The sequence below is a fragment of the Poecilia reticulata genome, chromosome 23 (genome assembly GCF_904066995.2).
Source record: "Poecilia reticulata chromosome 23, P_reticulata-male-v2, whole genome shotgun sequence".
NCBI classification, from domain to species: Eukaryota; Metazoa; Chordata; class Actinopteri; order Cyprinodontiformes; family Poeciliidae; genus Poecilia; species Poecilia reticulata.
Window position 1 is genome coordinate 11353725 of NC_088852.1, and position 21207 is coordinate 11374931.

The 21207-nt window shown below is 39.2% G+C and overlaps 1 long non-coding RNA gene across 2 annotated transcripts in view; it reads right to left on the minus strand.

Annotated features, from left to right (window-relative positions):
• Nucleotides 1-13919, minus strand: part of LOC103459465 (uncharacterized) — a 142205-nt gene extending 128286 nt beyond the window's left edge. Inside the window, exons 1-2 of one of the 2 annotated variants that reach the window (XR_014086059.1) lie at nt 13688-13919; nt 12183-12357 (exon numbers count right to left, since the gene is read on the minus strand). This is a non-coding gene — a long non-coding RNA (uncharacterized LOC103459465). The remainder of the gene's footprint in view (nt 1-12182; nt 12358-13687) is intronic. The other variant, XR_532747.2, reaches the window with a different exon arrangement.
• Nucleotides 13920-21207: the final 7288 nt, after the last annotated feature.

A 21207-nucleotide genomic window follows, 5' to 3' on the forward strand; every position in this document is an offset into this window, starting at 1 on the left:
CTGTAGCAAATCTTTTGAACAACCAAACAACTCGAGTGAAGTGCCTGCAGTCCTTTAAGCACTTTATCCTCAGAGCTTCATTGGGCAACAGACAGGCACAAAGGAGGAAAAACAAGACAAAAAATGCAAATGAACTCTTTAGCGCTCCGATATGTCATTCACAAAGGAAGAGTGCATTTAGAATATTTCAGAACGCCAGGCTCATAACTGCACTTTGCAACAACGGGGGTGTAGAAAAAATAAATAAATAAGTAAAAAGATGCGGGAAGTGATGAAGAGAAAGTCAGAGAGACGTGTTCTTTTTTGGAGGGGGGTGGCATTGGGGGGGGGGGGGCGGGGGGCATCGCGTTGGGAATTCCACGTGTCTCATCGTCTTGTTTAGAGTGCATTAGCAGCCAATGACACAGTCTCCCTCCCTCCTCATCGCTCTATTTTTCTTGTTGTCGGGGAGATTGTCCTAAGGCAATAAAAGCAACCATCAGCACTCCTCCTCCTCCTACACCTCCTCTTCATGCAGAGATACGCCTGGGCCTAATTTTCCATCAGCAAAGCATGAAATCAAGTGAGAATGCCACACAACAAGCACTCTTATGAGGGGACACATTGCCGGTTCAGCCACCCACACAAGTGTATACACACACACACACACACACACAGGCACTCACCCGCAGCTCACCGGTACAGAGATACACTCTGACTTTTGAATAAATTATGAAATCAAGTGGATGCTAAACCAAAGTGACAATCAGAGGCTTGTTGATGAGAGAATAAATGTGACTTTGGAAGGTGTTTTTTTTTGTTGTTTTTTTTACACATTTTAATAGAATTATTTAATGGTTGTTAAATTACCAGACTTTGGTGGAATATAGTGCAGTGGTTTGAATGTTTTCAGAGATTACTGTGTTTAGTTGTTAGCGGCGACAAGATCACAGAGGGCAAAATAATAATAATAATAATAATTTGCATATTTTAAGAACTCAATTTGTATTTATTGACAAACATGAGTTGGAGTTATTTCTTTTAGACTGAGCTACACAACCAGAACATTTTAACTATATCATTGTCAGCTCATGAAATCCTGATTTGAATAAAAAATTTATTTTCAATCAGGAACTATGCAATCCAAAAGGTTATGTGAAACGCTTTCAGACAAATTAATCAAAAAGTTTTGAAACTAAGAATTAAAAATTCTCAAAAAAATGTGTCTAGACTTACAGCAGTTAGCTTAAAATGCACCAAACACCAAGACAGTCCAAGCCAAGCCCTCCCTATAACAATGCAGAACAAGTTTAAACTGTTTCATGTTTCTTTAATTTGTGTTTACACCCCTTGAAATTGTTTTTCTAAAGCTGAATGCAGCTTTATTTACATTTTATGCACTAGACCAACACACAAAGACCAAAGAACACACCAGGTGGGTCAGGAATAAAGTTGTGGGGCAGTTTAAATCTAGCTTAATTTCTAAAACAATATTGGAAGCTTTATATGTCGCATCCTCATGAACAGAGCATCACTAGTGTAAAACATGGCAATGGCATTATTATACTGTGGGAATACTTTGCTTTATGATGGGGTGAAAGGTTTCCAAGAGTTGATGGAGAGATGGAGATAAATTAGGACAAATTGTTTGGAAGCTGTAAAACACCCATCAAGATGGAGGTTCACCCAGCAGAAAAACGACTTTAAACATACAGCCGGAGACCCAGAGGAAGAATAAGATAAAAGTATTTTTGAGTTAGAAGGACTAGCTCAGTAACTTATCTAGTGTGTTGTTGGGTCCATTAGGTCAGAGCCTGGAAGACTGCCAGAAATTGAGTCAAAGCAAAGACGTCGGCAAAAGATAGCTACTGGGATAACCAGCATCGCTCTACAACAAACCATGCAACCAGCCAACAGACCAACAGAGAGACTAAACCGTGTCGTACTGTATCTCACTTTTCCATCAACTGCAAAAAATAAAGCAGATCGTTATTAGGACAGTAACACTACAGAGCGAGTGCGAGTTTCTCTTCTCCACACAAACACAGCAAGAAGAAAAAGATCTCAGAATGCTGACTGACAACGATGCACTGCAATATAGATGACGAGAACAAAGCTCCCCATAACAAACTCCAGTCATATTGAGACGATTTCCTTTTCAATAATGAATCGCCATCAGCGCTCCGCGTCAATACCGTCTCTCTGTGTTGTATGCGTGCATGAGAGAGTGAGGAGAGAGGGTGGAGGGGTGGGGGGGAGGAAAACATCTATCCTCGACGAGAACTAAACTTCTATATTTAATCTGCGCTGAGAACAAGCAGGCATGCAAAGTCAAAAACAAAATGGGGATGGCAAGCTGAGGCTTTATATGGCATGCAAATCACATCCAGACCAACTAGCAGCTGTGAGCTTATCCCCACATCTTTGTGATTGACAGGAATTTTAAGATGTGTAGATTATAAATATTTATAATTGACTCTATATTGACTGTGTTCTTTCTGTTTGGTGGAACTTGAAAAAGAAGGAAAGAATAAAAACTAAAATTTTTCCTCTAAAGTGAAGGGGGGTGGAAAACAATATGACAATTCAGTTCGTAGTTGGTTCCGTCTTCAGATGATCCCTCTTGTGCGTCGCTACATGCTGTAGTGTGCATGTGTTGATCGGTGGCCTGTTTTCTTTTTTGACAGTAGTTGGTATTAACTTTCTGCAGTTGTCAAGTTTTTTTTGCCATGGGATTTGACTGTTTTCAGAAGGGTTAGATCAGACTCTGAAAAGTTGCCTTAGTGCATATATAAAGGTTACATGTACAAACAAGACCTATAAAAAAAGCAGCACAGGTCTATTGAATCATTAGTTCAAAACCCAGTTTCTGAATATTTATGTGGATTTGTATGACTTAGTTCATGCATTATTAGCTAATATCTTGCCAATAATGCAAAATATTAGGAGGAGTAGCGGTTAAAATGTCAAAGAAAAAAAAATCATATTGTGAGCAAAATAACACATCAGCCATTTGACCATTTGTACTATTACTTCATTTGCAAATGGGCACAACTTAGAGAGAAATGGCCAAGAGTGAAGTGTGATTTTGACACCAAAGGCTTCAAGTGGGACGGGGTAAATACTTGAAGAAGTGCTAACTATTAGGTATGGAGGTGGAACAGTTATTCTGTGGGTCAAAGGTTGAATTTTTTAAAGCCACAGAAGTTTAGACACTAATATAAAAAAAAATTGGCTTTTTGCACATCTTTACCATTTGTGCCAAGATATGTAGTGGGTGCAGTAAATCAAAAATAAATATTACAATGCTTGTGGAAAAATCAGTGAAAAAGAAAAAAAATACATATTTGTATTATTTTTTTATATCCATTTTATCTGTGATAAGCCAAAGAACTTGAATATAAAGGATAAGCTGTAAACTTTGATTCTATCTAAAGGGCAACACCAGCACCAAACTCAAAATTGTAGGAAGGAGTTTTAATAAAAGCAGGAAAAAATTTGATGTCAAGTTCTATCGAGGCCAACTTTTATTTGTTATGGTTGCAGTCTGCATTTTTCCTTTGATGAAATCCCAATTCAGAAGATGAAAAACAGCCATCTGAAAAAGCATCAGTTTAGTTTGACCCAGAAGGTAGGTCCAGGAAACACTGTGCCAGTGCAGAAACTGGGTGGGCCCTGACCTCTAAGAAATTGAAATAACTTTTTCCCTTTGATTGAGTTGCACTGTGTGAGCTCACAACACTGCATCGGTCTATCTAACTCTCTTTCAGCTGCACATCAAAAAAAAAGGGGGGAGCAGCAAACGCCGGCCTGTACACGCTTCGCACACACCCACTTCAGATCCTCAAGTTTCCTCTGCCACGCACCCAAACACAGCACTGCCCATCCCCTTCATCCATTTTCCCGTTTGATTTCACCACCGGGCCAAACCAAAGCGTCATTCTGAAGTCGTACGGAACACAGCGCTTTATACATCTAAAAGTTTCTGTGTTGCCAAACAAACACATGCGGGTTTACTGAAACTGTCTGAAATCCCAGAGAGCATTAGGGTTTAAAGTGAGCATGAAACCCAAACCCTTCAAGCAGATTAAATTCCAAATCAAGCAGGCCATGTAAATGATGTGGTGACAGGGGGCCCCGTGCAATTAGTATGCCAGGCTAGTGTTAAAGCAATTAGGCAAAACAGACGGCAAGAGCACCCGGGCTAAGCGCAGGCAGGGAGGAAGGACGAACATTTCCATATTGTTCTTCAGGACATGAGCGCGTGTGTCGGTGTGCGCGCGCGCCAGTACAGTTTGTTTGAGGTCATCTGGCACTCGACTTGTTTGTGGATCTCTCAGAGGAAATCAGAGGTTAATGGGAGCTAGACTTTGTTTACTGACAGCCTATGCTTCCATTTAGGGTAGCTAAGGAGATGGGCACGAGGTACTAAATGCTAAATTTCCTCTTCCTTTAAAGCAAAGGGAAAAAAATAAAAGGGAAACTTAAAACACACAGTCCCATGTCGCTTTGGTGGGGGGGGAGAAAAAAAAAGAGGCATTTACTGGTAAACAAGCCCAAAGCGGAAACAGTAGACACTACATTGGGAAGAAAGGAAAAAAAGAACTCATTTGGGCAAATCTCTCAGGTGGAGCCATCAAAAGCTGTGTCGGTTTGTACACAGAGACGTGGAAGAGAAGGACCACCTGGAGACGAGGAGTGACAATTGTTTGAGTGTAAATTACTCAAACAAGCATGCCGGGGAGCAGCGTTTAATGCCTGATGTTTCCCAGAGGAAACTGAGCTGGATGCCTTTAATTCAAACACTGATTTACAGACACTACAAAAAAACAAACTGTAGCGCACAAGGAAGTTGTGTACGATACGATGATGCTCTGTGGGGATGTTAAGTGGGACGGTGGCTGTTTGAATGTGAAATGGCAAACCTTGACAGTGAGGAGTAGAGTTAAACAATGCTGTTACTTCATTACAGCTATGTTTACAATTTAATGTGGTACAGATGATTTCCAATGTAATGACATAGTAATTGTTCCACATAGGGCTAGTTTGGTTTCGATAGCTCTTTTCCCCAAATGAAAGAAATTGTTTTAAAATAACGTTTGATTTCCTCAGGTTTTCCTTGTGAAACTCTGGCTGCAAGTTTAAAGTGTAACAAAAAAAAAAAGCAAAAACAAAAAGTACAGACTTTGACATAGCAGTGATTTTTGTTGTACTCGACGAAAAACGCAACTGAACTGATGCAGAAAACAAAGTGACACATGCTTGAATTATATGCAATTTGCAGACTTAATATTCTCCATGCCATCAAGAACATGTCAACACTTCTCATAAAGCTTCTAATTAGGAACTTTGGAATATTGTTGTTGCTTTTTCCTCACACATTGTCTTGTCACTTAACTGTGCAACAAGCAGAAAAAGAAACAAATCGAAAAACATCAGCCGGAAAATACACAGCATACACAGTGTGTGTATGTGTTTATGTCAGGGGTTGCTTAGATACTACCTCCCTCGTGCATGCTGAAGTGATACCTAATTACAGAGCTAATTTTGCACCATAGGGTAAATAATAAACTCAAATTTATGAGAAACTAATAAACAGCAGCTGTTTGATCTGAAGCACAGAACAGACAAACAAGCCTGTGCAATAAAAAGGCAAAGGACTGGGAGTTGTGAATTTGATTGCTCTGGTTTAGCTTCTGATTCGGGCTGTATTAGCTTTTAAAGTACACTTGAGATAAAAAAAAAAAAAAGAAAAAGAAAAACATCACATAAGTACAAAGCTGAAGCATTTGCAACGAAGCCATGAGTTAAAACCGTATAATTATTACATCTTTTCTTTTACATATTTCAACTTTGCAACCGATTGTTAACGTGCCCTAAAGAAAGCTCCAGCAGAGAGAGTCCTCTAAAGCAATAAAAACATAAAACAGTGCTAATGTGCAATGATCAATTAACAGAAATGTAGATTAAACCAAATCTCCAAGACGAGCAGTAATTAGCTCCAGTTTAAGTCACCGTTACGAGTGTGCGCCATGTAGTACAATCTATCAACGTATGTAGCGCCATATGGTCGACATGGCCTTCGGGCTTTGTGGGAATTACTTCATGGAAAGACAAGCAGGTGAGGCTGTGTTTTGTTCGAAGCACATCCGCAGACTTTGTACACAGAAAACAAGGGAAAAAGAAAAAAAGAAAAAAGTGCTTTCATGAAAGGGGCCGAGACTTTTTTTTTTTTTAAAGTGAGGTCAAACCAGATGGATGCGATCACAAAAGCTAAAATAAAATAAATAAAAAAACTTAGCAGTGCCAGTGAAATCTGGCAGGTGTCCCAGTGAAACAAGTGACATAATGCAGCAGTCTCATGTATCCTGGTAACGCAACACTCAAAAGAGACAAAAATAAAACAAAAGATATTGCCAAAAAAGAAGACTGTAAAACAGGTAAGGCGACAGTGGCAAACAATAAATCACATCACAGGTATAATTTTGTTTGGATCAGATCTTGATTGAGATTTTTTTTTTATTCAATAGGAAGGAGGAAAATCCAAACATGATGAACAGATTATTCTGGACAAATTCTCAGAGCTTTGCTGGAAGGAAAAAGACCTGGCAGGGCAGGGGCTTCTTTAATGGTTTTGGAGGATTTGTCACTTTTCATGCATTGATATAAAACCTGAAGTCTTTTACAACTCAAACCAGTAAAGTGTCTTGAAATGTTTTGAGTGTTAAGTCTCCAAAGATTAGCTAGCAACTGCAACCCTCTCCAGACACTCGTAACATACAAGTCATTAGCTTGGCAAAGCAATTTGTTTTCAATTAAATGTTCTGGAACTCTATCCAATGGTAATACTTGGGGGTTTGGGGTGCATTAAAATCAAATGGGCTCATGTTCCCAAACTGTGGCACAACTGGTGCTACATCACTGGCTGTCTTCTGTGGTACTCAAAATAAATTTGGGTATCCATTAGTTATAAATTAAAAATAAATATAAAAGAAAATATCCACTATAAGATGTATAGTGGGTAGAATTAGAAGTTACAAACCATAAAAATCCTTTTTTATGTTATCTTAAGCCACTTAAAAGAAGGATGCGGAGCAAACTTTTGGAAGAACTCTGAGCTGAATGTAAAGTGAATGACAGTCAAATGGGAACCAGATGTGGTTATTTTTCCCATATTTCTCTTACCTTTAAAGTCGTACTTGAATCTGGAATTTACAATGCTGTTAACAACTGCAACACAAGGCAACAACAAGTCATCTCTCTGTATGGCATGTTCGAAGAGCTGTATCTCAATATGAATAGTGAGTAACTTAATGAGACAGACATCAGTGCAAATTAATGGTTTATTACCGTGCTCCCCTATCAAGTATGGCTTGAAGGCCATATTGAATTTTGAGGTCTGGGTCAACTTTACAACTTTGATAAGAACACAGAATTCTGCAGGCCTTCCAGTTAATTTCTCTGACTTGGTCCAAGAACAAATGAAAGTCATAACTCAAAGACTTCCTCCAAAATGTCTATGTGTAATGCCAGTCATGTAATGCAGCTTTTAATCTTACTGTGTTTTTGTGATGAAACAAAGTGAGACTAAATAAATCCTGTTCTATTGCCTTTTTTAGAATAGCAATAGGTTGTAGTGGAAATTATTGTGGAAGCCAATCTAATTGTGAGATTGTACAGTAGATCTTGGTGGAATTGCTGATGACATTGCATTAAAGAAATGACAAACTTCAACCAAATGTATACTAACCTAAGAAACAAGACAGTGAGGCCTAGTTGTCCCATTTCATCCATTCACACAACATTTACAGGGCATCAGGCACTTTTTTAGTGTTTAATCTGAACTTTAATCTTGCTTAGACAGAAGAAAATCTGTGTATTTAAAGTAATTTGCTAACGGTTGTTCTTTTACTTAAATGAATTCATTGCAAAATCGGCCACGCAATGCTTATGTATAAAAAATCATCTGCTGAATTTGCCTGAAGTATCTGAGCAACTAAAAGATGTTTTGTCATGGACGGAAATCTCCAATCAATATGAAGCCAACATAAACATCCTCACTGCAATAAAACTATCTGATCATCCAAACTAACCAGTGTGTTGACCCACAATGTTCTGAAAATTGTTGAAATAAGTTAATGAGACTGTAGAATTTGGTCTTGGGTTTGTTTGCCCTCACCTCTCATACGCAGCCATTTCCCAATTTCCTGACTATCATGAACAAGGTTCAAGCTTAGAAACAAAGGGCCTGCTAACAAAGCTTCCCATAGAGAATTGACTGTGGACTTGGTTGCTATTTACATACAGATGCACTGGCAGGAATTTGCATAATGTTTTTTGTAGCTGGGTGCTCAAGGGAGCAGCATTGTAACATATTGGTGCCTAATGAACTCTGAAAAAAAAATTGATTTTCCACAGAGTAAATTAAGAAATGCATTATAGCTGTTAAAGCAATCTGGGGGGAAATCGGAGCTTTCCACCGCTAAACTACACTTGATAAGTAATAAATTACATGTTACACTTATTTGCTTTAATTCATGCTAATTTTGCCCAATTAATGTATCACTGCAGTTCTGAGGGTAGCCACTGGAGATTCAATTATTTATTGGATATTGGTGTGTATGCAAGTGCTTCTATTGTATTGTTAGCATATTGTGTGTCTGAATATAGCAAATATGTTTGTGTGCGTGTGCGTGTGTGTGTGTATATGTGCGTGTGCGTGTGTGTGTGCGTGTGTGTGTATATGTGCGTGGGTGTGCGCGTGTGTAAGGAACAAACAGTTCCTGGATCAGTATGAACTATGCTTCCTGAAATTGCCATCCCAGATAGGAACGTAAATTTAGAAGGAAGACTCAACCAGTTTAAACTGCTATTTGTTCATTTTTGTTCCTATTCATGTGTCTGTCACAATGAAGTGTTTGGTCATATTTGTTTTTTTGAAAAAAAGAAAAAGGCTAAGCTCTTTTTTTCAGTAAATTCTTGTCACTCATCTGAAAGACATTTTCTAAGAGAACTTGTTAACCTCTATTACTTTGGGATCACAGAAAAAGGAGACCCTGTGCACATGTCTTAAAACCTGGAAATTCATCTTTTTTTCCAAGCCTAATTTTGCTTTTTTACCAGAAGTGCTAAGATGATAGTGTAGCAATATGTTATCAAAATGCAGTGAAGAAAACCTGCTAAAAACGCAGAAAGAATCTTGTATCTCCAGTATTTTCCAGGAACGTACCACAAAGCTCCTTGGGCCCACTATTTTTCTTACTTCAAGGATGAGGTCTGTAAAGGGTTAAAACTCCCATGAGACATTGGTTTTAATGTCTTTTTTTCCACAGATTTTTTGGGCACATACTGACTTCTGTGGGGGGTTTTCTGTTGTGTGTCCCTTTCCCATAAAGGAGGAGGATTCAGAAACACGGCAGCTGAGGTCTATTTGAAATCATGAGATTTTTGCACCCCATTTGTGGAAACTGAACGACTACTTTAAGAAACTATTTCTTCTTTGGGGTTCCAGTTATATTTATAAGCCTTTGCATTTCTGGATGAGTGTTTGTAAATCTATGAGTGACAGAATTAAATCCAGAGTCTGCTGGGATTTTCTGACAGAGGCCCATTTGTCTCATACTCACTCTCTCACACACACACACTTGGAGAACTTTTGGTTGCTGTCGTCTGCTTCCTTCCCACTCTTCCCCTCTTTTGCAAGCCAAGTGAGTCATTGTTTACAGGCCCTTCACTCCGCTGTCCTATCACCCTTCTCTGACGCCACTTTTTCCATTTAATCATAACCCTTGCATGTGGTGACCCCGCATCAGGGCTGGCCTTGTACTTCCTCCTTGAACTGTATTCTGGGTTTCCTGCTGTCGCTCACTTGACAATCTGACTGCAGCAGGTTGCAGAGCTTTGCAAAACTTTGTTCCGTGGACTAGATTTAAATCATTGCAGAGTCATTTGCTGCAGAGAGGAATGATTCATTTCACAAAAACAAACAAATATAAAAGTCAAAACTGAAACTGTGACAAATCCCTTCAAAAATTGAAAAAAATTCAACTCTAATATTTATATCCCTCTGGAAGATTTAAAACAGATGAATATGTTTCGGTGAATATTTGGCAAAGTTTCTGGAAAACTGTACTGTTGAATTAGGTTTTTGTTTCACCAAATGACAAGAGAGATTAAGCCTGAAAAAAGATTGTTTTCTTTCCCATCACAGTAATGAAACTGCTCTTGTAAAGTAATTTCAGACGGAACTTGGTACAACATTTCTAGGCAACTCTCCAAACAATTGATATTAAAGTGTGCAAAGGAGTTTATAGAATATGTAGCTGTCCGTTTCTGTTCTACCATCACGAACATAAAGAAGTGCAGTTTTCCAAGCTCTTTTTGAGGTCATGAATTTGATTCTTCTTGTTGAGACTTGAATTGTGTGCTTTGCCCAGAGAAGACAGAGACTGAAGTTTAAGGCACCAAACACTCCTGCTGGAATTGGGATAACAGGAAGGGCAGATGTGTTGAAAATCAGCTCATGCTCACTGTCAAGAAGGAAGGAGCAGCTGTGATGCTAAGGGCCTGTTCCTCTTTCAGCTGCCATTGGAAGAATGTTACAGTAAATTATCAAGGTATTTGATACAATTCCAATGGGTTTTACCAAAAAATCTGAAAATGGATGGTGACAGAGTCCCTCAGGAGAACAATCATTAAAACATAAGGCAAAATTAACATATTTAGACTCAAAATAAACTATCTTCTAAGATTATTTCAGCCCCAACACAAACTCTACATAAAATCTCTGTGATGCAGATGATTCCTCTCTCTGTATGCACCAACCTCATGAAAAGTTATAGAAGAACACCAACTGCTGTCGGGTTAATATTAACAGCACTGGCACCAATTATTGAGGCACAACATTGCAAATGAGGCCATGATCTTCTTGTAAATTTCAAGTTTTACCACAATGATCAGCAGGGAAAACTGTAAGAAAGGAAAGAAATATGAACTAAATACAATAGAAAGTCCTGTTCATTCAATTTGAAAAGAAGTTTCTCCTCTTTTGAAGTGTTCCCTCTTTCATGGGGAACCCACTAAACACCCAGCCTCCACAAACCCAAATTAAAAAGCTTAGCTTGCGATACTTTTTCCAAGTAAATTAGAGAAAACAACATCTTCCAAGATTAGACAATTAAGTGGCACATTAGTCCAAGACTTAATTAAAAGATAGCGAGGCCGGCAGTCTTTAAGGATACATGGAGGTGACGGGAATGTTTAAACAACAGATTGAACAAATGGCACTTATTAAAAAAACTTGACTGTGAGTCACTTGACACTTTGCATATCCGCTGCACCTTGAGCTACACAAACAGAGTGTCAGCTCCCCGGGTTCCTGCTATGCAAATCTCCAGGCCGAGGCATGAGGAAGAAACGAACTCGTCACACAACATCCCCGCTAAGATGTCCTCCTACATTCGGCAGCTTAGCAGCTATGGCAACCCGAGAGGAGACATAACATTTGGCGTATCACACGCTCTGCACAAGTCATGAATAGTGATGATCAATGTTGGGGGATGAAATTCACAAAACTTTTAAAGACGCATCTGGTTCACGAAGAGTTGGTTTCGACTCGATCCTCGCAAAAACGCACACCTTTGGCTGAGATGTGTGCGTTTCGTGTCGGCTTCCCTTCGGAAAGCATCCTTAATTAAACCTTTTGTTCTGCCGAAATGACAAAAAAAAAAAGAAAAAAGGAAAAAGTAGAGCGAGGCGAGCAAAAGGCAGTTATTGTGTCAGAGCGCGCCGAATGGAGGTACACTAAAACATCACAGTTCACCGCTCGTGTTGCCATTTCAGCGTCACTTTCCATCCTGGAACAATGCGACGGCTGACAGCTCACACCCAAGAATTATCACGCTAAACTGAATTATTTCTGCCACGTGTTAATTTATTAACAACCTCCGTGTGCTCTAATGTAGCCTGCATTTGCATATACATTTTTAACCTGCGAGTTCGACCGTCTTCAATATTCTTTTTTTTTTTTGGTGGGTGGGTGGAGCGCGGGGGTTACGGGGGGTTGGGGGGGTGTATTTCAAACCGCCTTTTGTTGCAACGTGTTTGAATGTTGAATGGGGCAGGAGAGGGAAAGAAAAGACATAAATCTGGCATGCGTCTGCAGGGCACAAATTCTTTAAGGGCAGATATGTGCACTTCATCACCTTGCGACATATGAGCGGTGGCATCTTCGACGTGAAGCCTCCTCCTCTTTATCTTCCTCCTGCTGACTTGCCGTCCTCGGCCTCTTCAAAAAGGTGCTCGCGACTGCGACTGGTGGCTTTCCGGTGGCTTCAAAAACGGCAAGATGGCTTATTTAGGCGGCTCCTCAGAACTGTTCTGTCAAACGGGAGCAAACATGCAGTATTTATCATCACCAATGGACTCCTGCAGTCAAACTGTAAGTGGAATGTGTAACTACAAACACCGCCGAACGTGGCTGCTCAGAAGAAGCACGATCCCATCTGGAAATCAAAGATTTAAAAGTGTTCTTGGTTTCCAACTTGTATCGTAGAGATGATGCAAAGAACACTTTGAAAAAGACTCTCTAAAATTAGGTTTGTAAGGAAAAATAAATAAAAATGACTAAAAAGAAATGAGATGCAGATAATCTTATTACTCCACACAGACATGGTTAAAGTGTTGACAAAGAGTAAATTGTGCTTTTTCAAAATGTTCTGACAAAACAAACACTGCAAGGCACTTTCACCCACTGTACAGTGCCAACATTAGATATTTTAAAATGTAAACAATTTAAATGTTTTTAGATTATACAAATATTCCTGTTAAAGTCTTACTTTAAAGAAAACATTTCAAAACAATGCATTTTACATGTTAATATCTGTTCATTTTGATAGTTGTGACCTATAGCCACTGCAAACCCAAGGTTGAGTTAATTGTAATATGAATTTTTACATAAAAGCAATTTCAAAAATCACATTATGATGTCACAGTCTACACTGCGTACTAATTTAACAGCTGGTACAGTCACTGAAACCCACTACAGAGAGAGCAGCCCACAAAGGGTCATTGCTGAAGGAGCTGGCTGTTTACAGAGCCGCATCCAAACATATGTATGGAAAGTTTAGCTGAAGTACAAAGTGTGGTAGCAACAGTTGCCAAAGCAATAGGGATAACCACAGCCTTCAAATGATATTGTAGGAAAGCCTGATTAAGGGTTCGAGAGGAAATGTACAAAGCGTGGACCAGGGGTGGTGACCGTACTTCAAGAGCTACCACACACAGATAGATGTTTGCAGCGTTTAAAAGGTCGTCCAGAAATCTCCTTTGAGAAAAGTTTAGAATTTATTACATTATATTTTGCATATGTCTGTATAGTCAATATTCCCAAGGCAATATTTAAATATAGTAAGAAACCGAACTGTCGACTCGGTCATTGAAAGCCGTGAATATCAAGACTAACACAAATAAACACTTTGCTGTGCAACATTTATGTCAACATTACTCTACTTGTGCGAGCTAAGAAACAAATGTTTGACAAAACTTTATTTCTACAAAGAAAAACCATTCCGTTGAAGTGTTCAACTGCAGCCAAAAGTAAAACTCTTTTTAGCCAGTCCCAAAATAAAATAAGTAAACAAATACTTGTTAATAAAAATGACCAAGGCAATAACTCTGAAATGGCAATTAGAATAAAAGCAATACTAACCTAAACAATGCACTCCAGCTTACTGTAGTCATTGCATGCCTTAATTAAGCACACCTGTTCTGTGTAACCTTAACGAGGCGGTTCTTCTTCGTCGTCTTCCTGAGTTTTATTGGTGATTGGCAAACAACTGAAGGATGCATTACCGCCACCAACTGGTAATAAGTGCAACAAGGCGATTGAACGCACTTCAAACTGTTTTTCAGAGTGAAAATATAGTATCAAAACAATAAAAAAAAAACATCAAGTAAAATATATTTTGTTTTTATATAACTTTTGTCCTTTCTCTAAAAATTAAAGACAATAGATTTTTTTTTTCTTATTTTGCCGCCACTTTCAAGACACTTAAATATGTTTGAACTTTTGTGTATTTTTTGTACCTTATCTGATGTTACTGGATAAACAATGTACTTCTTCCAAAGATTCGAGGAGCTCTATCCCCGAATCTTCTCTTCTTTCCTTCATGAAAACATCTACAAGCGGTTTGCAAAGTGTTTCATCCGACTTACACGGGATGAGCTCACATCCTGAAACCCATTCATTTTCTACCACTTTTCAACCACATTTATTTCACAAGCCTATTCTTCTTCTGAGAGGAAAAATACATTTTTACCACATTAAGGTTCGGAGTTGGTACCTGGCTGAATGGAAATATGGAGGAATTTAGGAACAATGGGCAAAATTATGCATCACTATGAAAAATCCCTCAGTTGTGTTTAATTGCTTTATCTGTTATACTTGTTCACTGTATTGAGACACAAATTAATGTTTCTTTTTTTTTTGCCTGAACTAAAGTCAGTAAAAAGGAAAGAGGCCTCATGTATGACTTAGATAAGCCAAACTAGGTAAAGCATCAAGAGTTCCTAGAGTGAAAAGAAGTGATCCAAAGCAAACCATCTCTGTACAGTTTGCTGTTCCCCCTAAACCTAATAAGCCATTCTTGGCTGCCACTACTGCTATCACATGGAAATGAGTCTTTTACGCCACTGAGGAGGGACTTAAGCCTGTATTTGTTTGCAGAATTGTTCAAATTCAGCCACGTTGGAGGCTTTGCAAGCACGAAACTATTTCAGGTCACATCAGAAGATCGTGATCAGATTCAAATCTGGATTGTAGCAAGGCCTACTTCCTTTTCTTTTCTTTTATTTTTCTTAAACCATTCCAAAGTGGCCATGCTGTTGTATTTTTAATCATTGTTCTTTTGTGCCTGAGGTGAAGCTAAACATTATAAAGAGAAAACATTCATCTTCTTCCTGAATTTCTGGTAGACGGCAGGATTCATGGTTCCATTGATTAAGGCGAGTCACGAAGGTCATTAGGCAGTCCACAGAATATTTTCCCAAAAGTCTTGGAGAACATCAACATTCTCTGGGCAAATGTGAGACGAGAGTTTATGGCATTTTCGGTCATCAGTGTCTTTTGCCTTGAAACTGGATACAGCTTGGCCCGGTCTCCGTCAAACTGTTGAATCCATTATACTGACCTTACTTGGGCCTGCGGTGTGTTAGTTGTTTTTCTGGGTTATTTTATGTATCCGTGTGGATGAGATGTTTTCTTTGAGTAATTTTGTTAGGCTTCTTCCTACTCCTGGAAAGATTCACTATAGCTCTAGGTTTTCTTCATTTGTGGATTAGAGCTCCCATGGTGGTTTGCTGGAGTCTCACAGTCTTACAAATGGCTTTGAATGGATTTCCAAACTGATGGATGTCAATTATGTTTCTCATGTGTTGTTGAATTTCTTTACATCAGAGCAGGATGCGTTGTTTTTAAGATTTTTTGGCCTATAACATATTATCAGACCGTTTCCATTTAAGTTATTTCTTGTTTTCTCAAGTCATGCAGTAATCAGGGCTTGGTGTGGCCAGTGAAAATAACCCAAAACATAATACATTTTTAATGTAGATAGCAAACAGTACAAAATGACTTGTGTGAAGCAACTGTTGCTGCCCATTAGTCTGGGAGATTTTATACAGACATTTTTAAAGAATTTAAAGATTGTTTGTTTTACAGATTGAAGGATTATTTACACACTGAAAGTTAAACGTGGCAATATTGAGAGAAATTAAAAGAAAAAAAAAGAGCTCCATCTCCTTTTTATGTTTAAACGTATTGTAAGTTCATTCGTTTGGATTGGTTGCCAGTAATTGTGAGTAAATCAACTGAAAATATTGATACGAAGTCAGTCTCAGTATTGGACTGAAAGTTTGACATTCCCAATTGAAATTTGATTTTATTTTTGTATTGTGAGTTCTCAAACATACCTCAGAATGGATTGTTTTGATTTTCTCTCATATTAAATCTTTTTTGTCATTATTTTTGTGTCCATTTAGGAAAAAGGCACATGAAATCATGTTGATGTCATATGAAAGCATTTTCTAGACACTTATAAACTTTGTCCAAATTCTCTCTGAGGTTGGAACACAGTAACGCAAAAGAAAAACGACAAAAACACAGAAAGGTCACAAGGTTGATGATACATAAAACTGAAATAAAAGGTATCAGTATCGGTATCAGTATCTGCAATACTGGTTCTGTATTTAGTTGATGTCAGACTGATACCAAAAAAATAACTAAAAATAAAATACAGATCTGACACCTTATCAGTGTTAGGCAGACAAAAATATCTGCAAATCTCAAGGTTCTGAAGAAAGTTCGGAGCAAACAGTGAGGCCTAGACGACAGGAGATACCGATTTGTATACGTGTATGATTAAAGAAGTAACCGAGGAAGTTGCTGTAATGTTTCGCAGTCTCTCTTTCCTAAGCTCGTAAAGCCTAATTTAAAATCAAATGTCTCCATGAAAGGGCAGCTCTAGCTGTAAATCTTCAGAGTACAGGTGTTAATATACAGCTTAAGGATTTTTTTTTTATTGTGCAGAAGAATCTCAGCAGATGTTGCCTGCGTGCACACCTTAACACCCCCCTCTCCTCCCACCCCCTCCATGAATCCCATTCCCTCTGGCATTCGTACAAATCACCGCGCCGGCGTGGAGTCACCTTTTCTTTTAATCCCTTCTGCACGCGCCACACATCATCACAAACAACCTGCCACCGCGCGAGCCTGTTTGTTGGCGAACAGGCGCGCAAACAGAGATGCAACAGGCGACGTGTTTATTTGTAGCAGACGAAACAATTAGCGGAGCATGGCAGGTAAATAAACACGCCGAGGCGAAACATCTGGGGCTTTATTGCTGCTGCTGTGTTGTTGTCGTCGTTAGGTGGCTTGCTGAGACAGGCGTAATAACAGTCGCTGTTTGAGATGTGCTGCTAGGCAGGGAAATGCTTTCAAAGATCTGACAAAATGCAAACAAGTGATAACCCTTTTCTGTTTATGTGTTAACGGGGGAAGGAATGTTCAAGAGTCAAAATAAAAGCTCAGTTGAACCGACTTGAAAAAAAAATAGCTCTGTGAAATATTTTTGTTGTATTCACGCATGTGTTTTCGTGCCAGTCATGTGGATTTAATACGAATATGTTCCAAGCACAAATATAAATGCGGTATTTGTAGGATTTCCTCTTTCTGCTGTTTCAGGTCTCTTCAAACGTTTAGACACTTAAACTTTTTGCACATTCATCTTCACAAAATAGATAACCTAAACAAAATAGCATTTGTGAGCATCAATTTTTAAGTCCTGCCACAGATTCTCAGTAGAATTTTGGTGTGGGCTTTGACTAGGCCCTCTTAATACATTAAAAAGGCCATTTAATACCAAGGAATTGTGTATTTAGAGTGGTGGCAATAGTTGTATGCCACACATAGCACTTTGCACCTTGGTTTAACAGCTCCATCTTAACTTTATCCAACCAGAACACTGTATTCCACACGTTTGACCTTTTCCCCTACATGTTGTGGAAAACCTTAAAGTGAACTTCTCATGACTTTCTTCTTGCCACTCTTCCATAAAAGTCAGATCTCCTGAAAACATTTTTAGGGTAAAGAGGACTAAATACAAATGCAAAGCTTTTTTTTTTTTTTTTTGACAATTTGAAAACAAAGTATCGTTTGTGTTCTAATTCTCACGTATGAGCTGTCTCTTGCAAATGCTCCAATAAAAAACAACGAGGTCCGTGTTTGTACTGAGAAAAAAAAGGGGGGCGGGGGGAGTGGGAATTGGAAATGCTCTTGAAAGGAAACTATGGCTTTCTGCGTGATTTTCTCACACAATTCACACCAGAGAAAGTCCGCCCACCAAAACAACCTGCCAGTCACTCGCAATGTCCCGATGATGACTGGAGGCGAGTCAAGACTTTGGTTATCTAAGTGATGCTTGGAACAAACAATCAAAAGCGGCGCAAACGCGTCCACGCCAGCACATGACATGTAACTAAGGTGACATCTAATTTACAGCTCAAGGAATGTGTACAAGCAAATAAAGAGGCATTCCTGATCCATCCATCTCTTTCAATTTGCCTCTGCCACGCTCCGTCGCTTTCCGGAGGCAAAGGCAAAAGTTGAGAGCGCACACTTTTGAGCTGATGTCTTATTTATAGGTCCACAATCTGAATTCCTGCTATTTCTCTCTCTCTCTCTCATGTGTGCGTAAAAGTCTGTGCAAGGATCTAGAAAACAGAGCGCTCCCTCATCACAAACGCCGCAAAAACAGAGGCCTAGCAAAAAAAATCTCTCTGCACGTATGGTTTAAGATGCCACAGTATCTGGGGAACGCGGGAGGCTGTGGGGGTGGGGGTGGAGAAAACAGGAGGGTGTTTTCAGGGAAACAACTGATCTAAGATGGGTATTTTTTATTTTTATTCTACTCTTCTTTCATTCCCGGCACTTTTCCTTCTCCCAGGCAGATGTTGACGTGAAGCGTCTTCTCGGGGGCGCACAAACTTTGAACCTGCCTGTGCCCCACCCGAAAGTGGGTTGGGTGGGAAGGGGGAATGGGGGATGTTAGGGGGTGGAATCCTGTCTCGCAATCATCTGCCACATGTTGTCTTTGCGTCGCCGTTATGACGCCTCCAGGTAACAAGGAGATTAGAGGCAGTCGGAGGCCTATCCGCAACACGACAAGCCAAGCTTCCGCAAAAGGGGGTCTTTAAATATTTAAGGTGCAAGCGCGATCACACGACGCATTTCTGGGAAGGCTCCGGAACAAAGAACGACAAATCCTTCCCTTGGAAATCATTTACTTTTCATTTCTGCCACTTTGTTCTCAGACTGATGCAATTTGTTAAGTGTTGCATTTGAGTTGCTGGTTACAGAGAGCGTGCAAACTTCGCGGCTGACGTGTGACAGCTCTTAACAGGGCGGAATTCAAATAAAACGCCTGCTTGCGTTCTCACTTCTAATAGATTTCACGTGTTGATTTGTGCAAGAGAAACAATAAGCAAACAAATATGCGCGAGAGGAAGGCCGGCTTCTCCGGCCTCTTGTCAAAGCCGATTAGGCGTCTCAGGTAATGACCCTATTTGCATTGTAAACCAGGCCCATGTGTGAGAGGGCTAATGGGGCCACTACCTGAGGATATTAATTGAAAGTGACATTAGCTGAACTCGCCTCTCCTTGTTTTGTTTTTTTTTTTCTTTGGAAAGCCCTCTGAAGACTCCTCTCATCTTATTTTAATGTCATGCTGCAACTCTAAACAGCCAGGTCAAGTCTTTCGAAACTTTTGAAATGAGTGAAATGGAGGCGCACAGAATGCTGCACAAAACAGACACACACAAAAAAGAGAGAATAAATGATTGTGTGTACAATAGAAGTTTTACGTGTCTTGAAACCAAAGCAGGAAGTTTCATCTTATCATTATCTGAAAAGTCTTGAGTGAAAATGCTGATGTTTCATGAAGTTGATGTAAATCTTAAGGAAGAAATGTATAAGTTCTAATTACTTTTATCTAAATGATATAAAATGAAATAAAATAGCTTCAGTGCCCTAATTATAAAAGTTTACCTTCCCAATGTAGCTCACAATATATTAACGGTTTAATCATAAAATAGACCTTAATGTGCATCAATGCACACAGTGGAAACCATCAGCAAAACCGCAGAAGCTAACATTTCCCGCTCTTGAGGCTGCAGCCAATCAGCGTCAAGGACGAAAAATGGTGTTCCCGGATTGGCTGCTCAGCAAGTCCTCTACAGAGACATGAGGTAGCATTGTTTTCTTTTAAGAAAAAATACAACATAAAGAATTGCTTTATGTTGTAGTGGTCTGAAATTATTATATGCTCCATGCAGCAGGAGAAAATTCACTCAGACATCAAACTGGGAATCTGATTAAAAGGAATTTAAATCCTATGACAGTTTTGAAATGTCAGTTTTAAAAGTGCTTTTTGCTAAGCTAACTCAAACTTCATATCTTGCTTGTATTACCTAGTGCTTGGCTAGTTCACAAAAGATGCTGACATTTATTGTATTATTACCCGTAACAACTGAAAATATTTAAAAAGAAAAAAAAGAGTCAAAATGAATAATTACAATTATAGAAGGTGGGTAATGATGACTTATTACAGATCCTATAAATTAAAAAAGCTACGAGATTTGAAAAACTATCATTAAAATATGCATTAGTCACATTTTTCTGACAGAAACAAATTGATGTTCTGGGCAGAAAAAGAGAAAGTAGAAGGAAACACATTACTGTCTCCTCTCCTTTTTTTTGGTTTAATTAGTGACATTATACATAATTATTATGTTATTAGTATACAATTCTTAATGTTAGATCTGATACAAAAACGAGAGAAGCAGAACAACACTAATGTTCCCCATATTTTTCTCATCAAATCCAACAACCAAAAGCAGCATTTATTCTCATAGCTGAGGATGGGAGCCATTCATATTCTTGTTAAAAAAAAAAAACGGTACATCTACCAACTGAATGGGTAGGGTGGGGGGAGTGGATGGATGGATGGATGAACAGAGGAGAAGGCCAATAATTTATTTAAAACTGTGAAAAGAAATGACCTTGAGATCAGAGAAGCGCCAGCTTTCTCCCCAGACGGAAAACAGAAACAATGGAGCGGCCCTAATTGTGACATTACAATCCGGCACACAGCGAGGCGATCAGAGGGGGATTGATTAGAGGAGCAGAAATCTGGAAGACTTTGTGAAAAGGTCATTGCGCACTCTACCTGGAGTTTTTCGAAATTTTCAGCCTGCGAGTCGCACTTTAGAGAAGGAACAAAGTAAGAAAAAAAAAGAAAAGAAAGTGCAACCCCTGCATGATTACAGACTTTAAGGACAGAAATATTTTTTTTCCCCTACCGCATTAGGGAAATAAGACGGCAATTTTCGGGGGTCAGGGCGAATCTGGGCATAAAGTGATGAGGCAAAAATAAAGAGAGAATAGGAAGTGCAGATTCTCCACCAGAGGGCCTGGCCTCAAGGTTAGTTGAGGGGTTAATAGGAGGTAATGTTGGGTAAAGGTCAGGATGCTGTCCCGACCAGCAGGAGGTCTTTGCCGCCTAACGACCTCAGAGAACGTTGTTTGGCATGTACCCATGTTGATGTTAGGATTGTCCCAGAGATAACAGGAGGATTGTGGGAGGCAATCTCATGAGGAATCAATAAAAATGGAGTGTC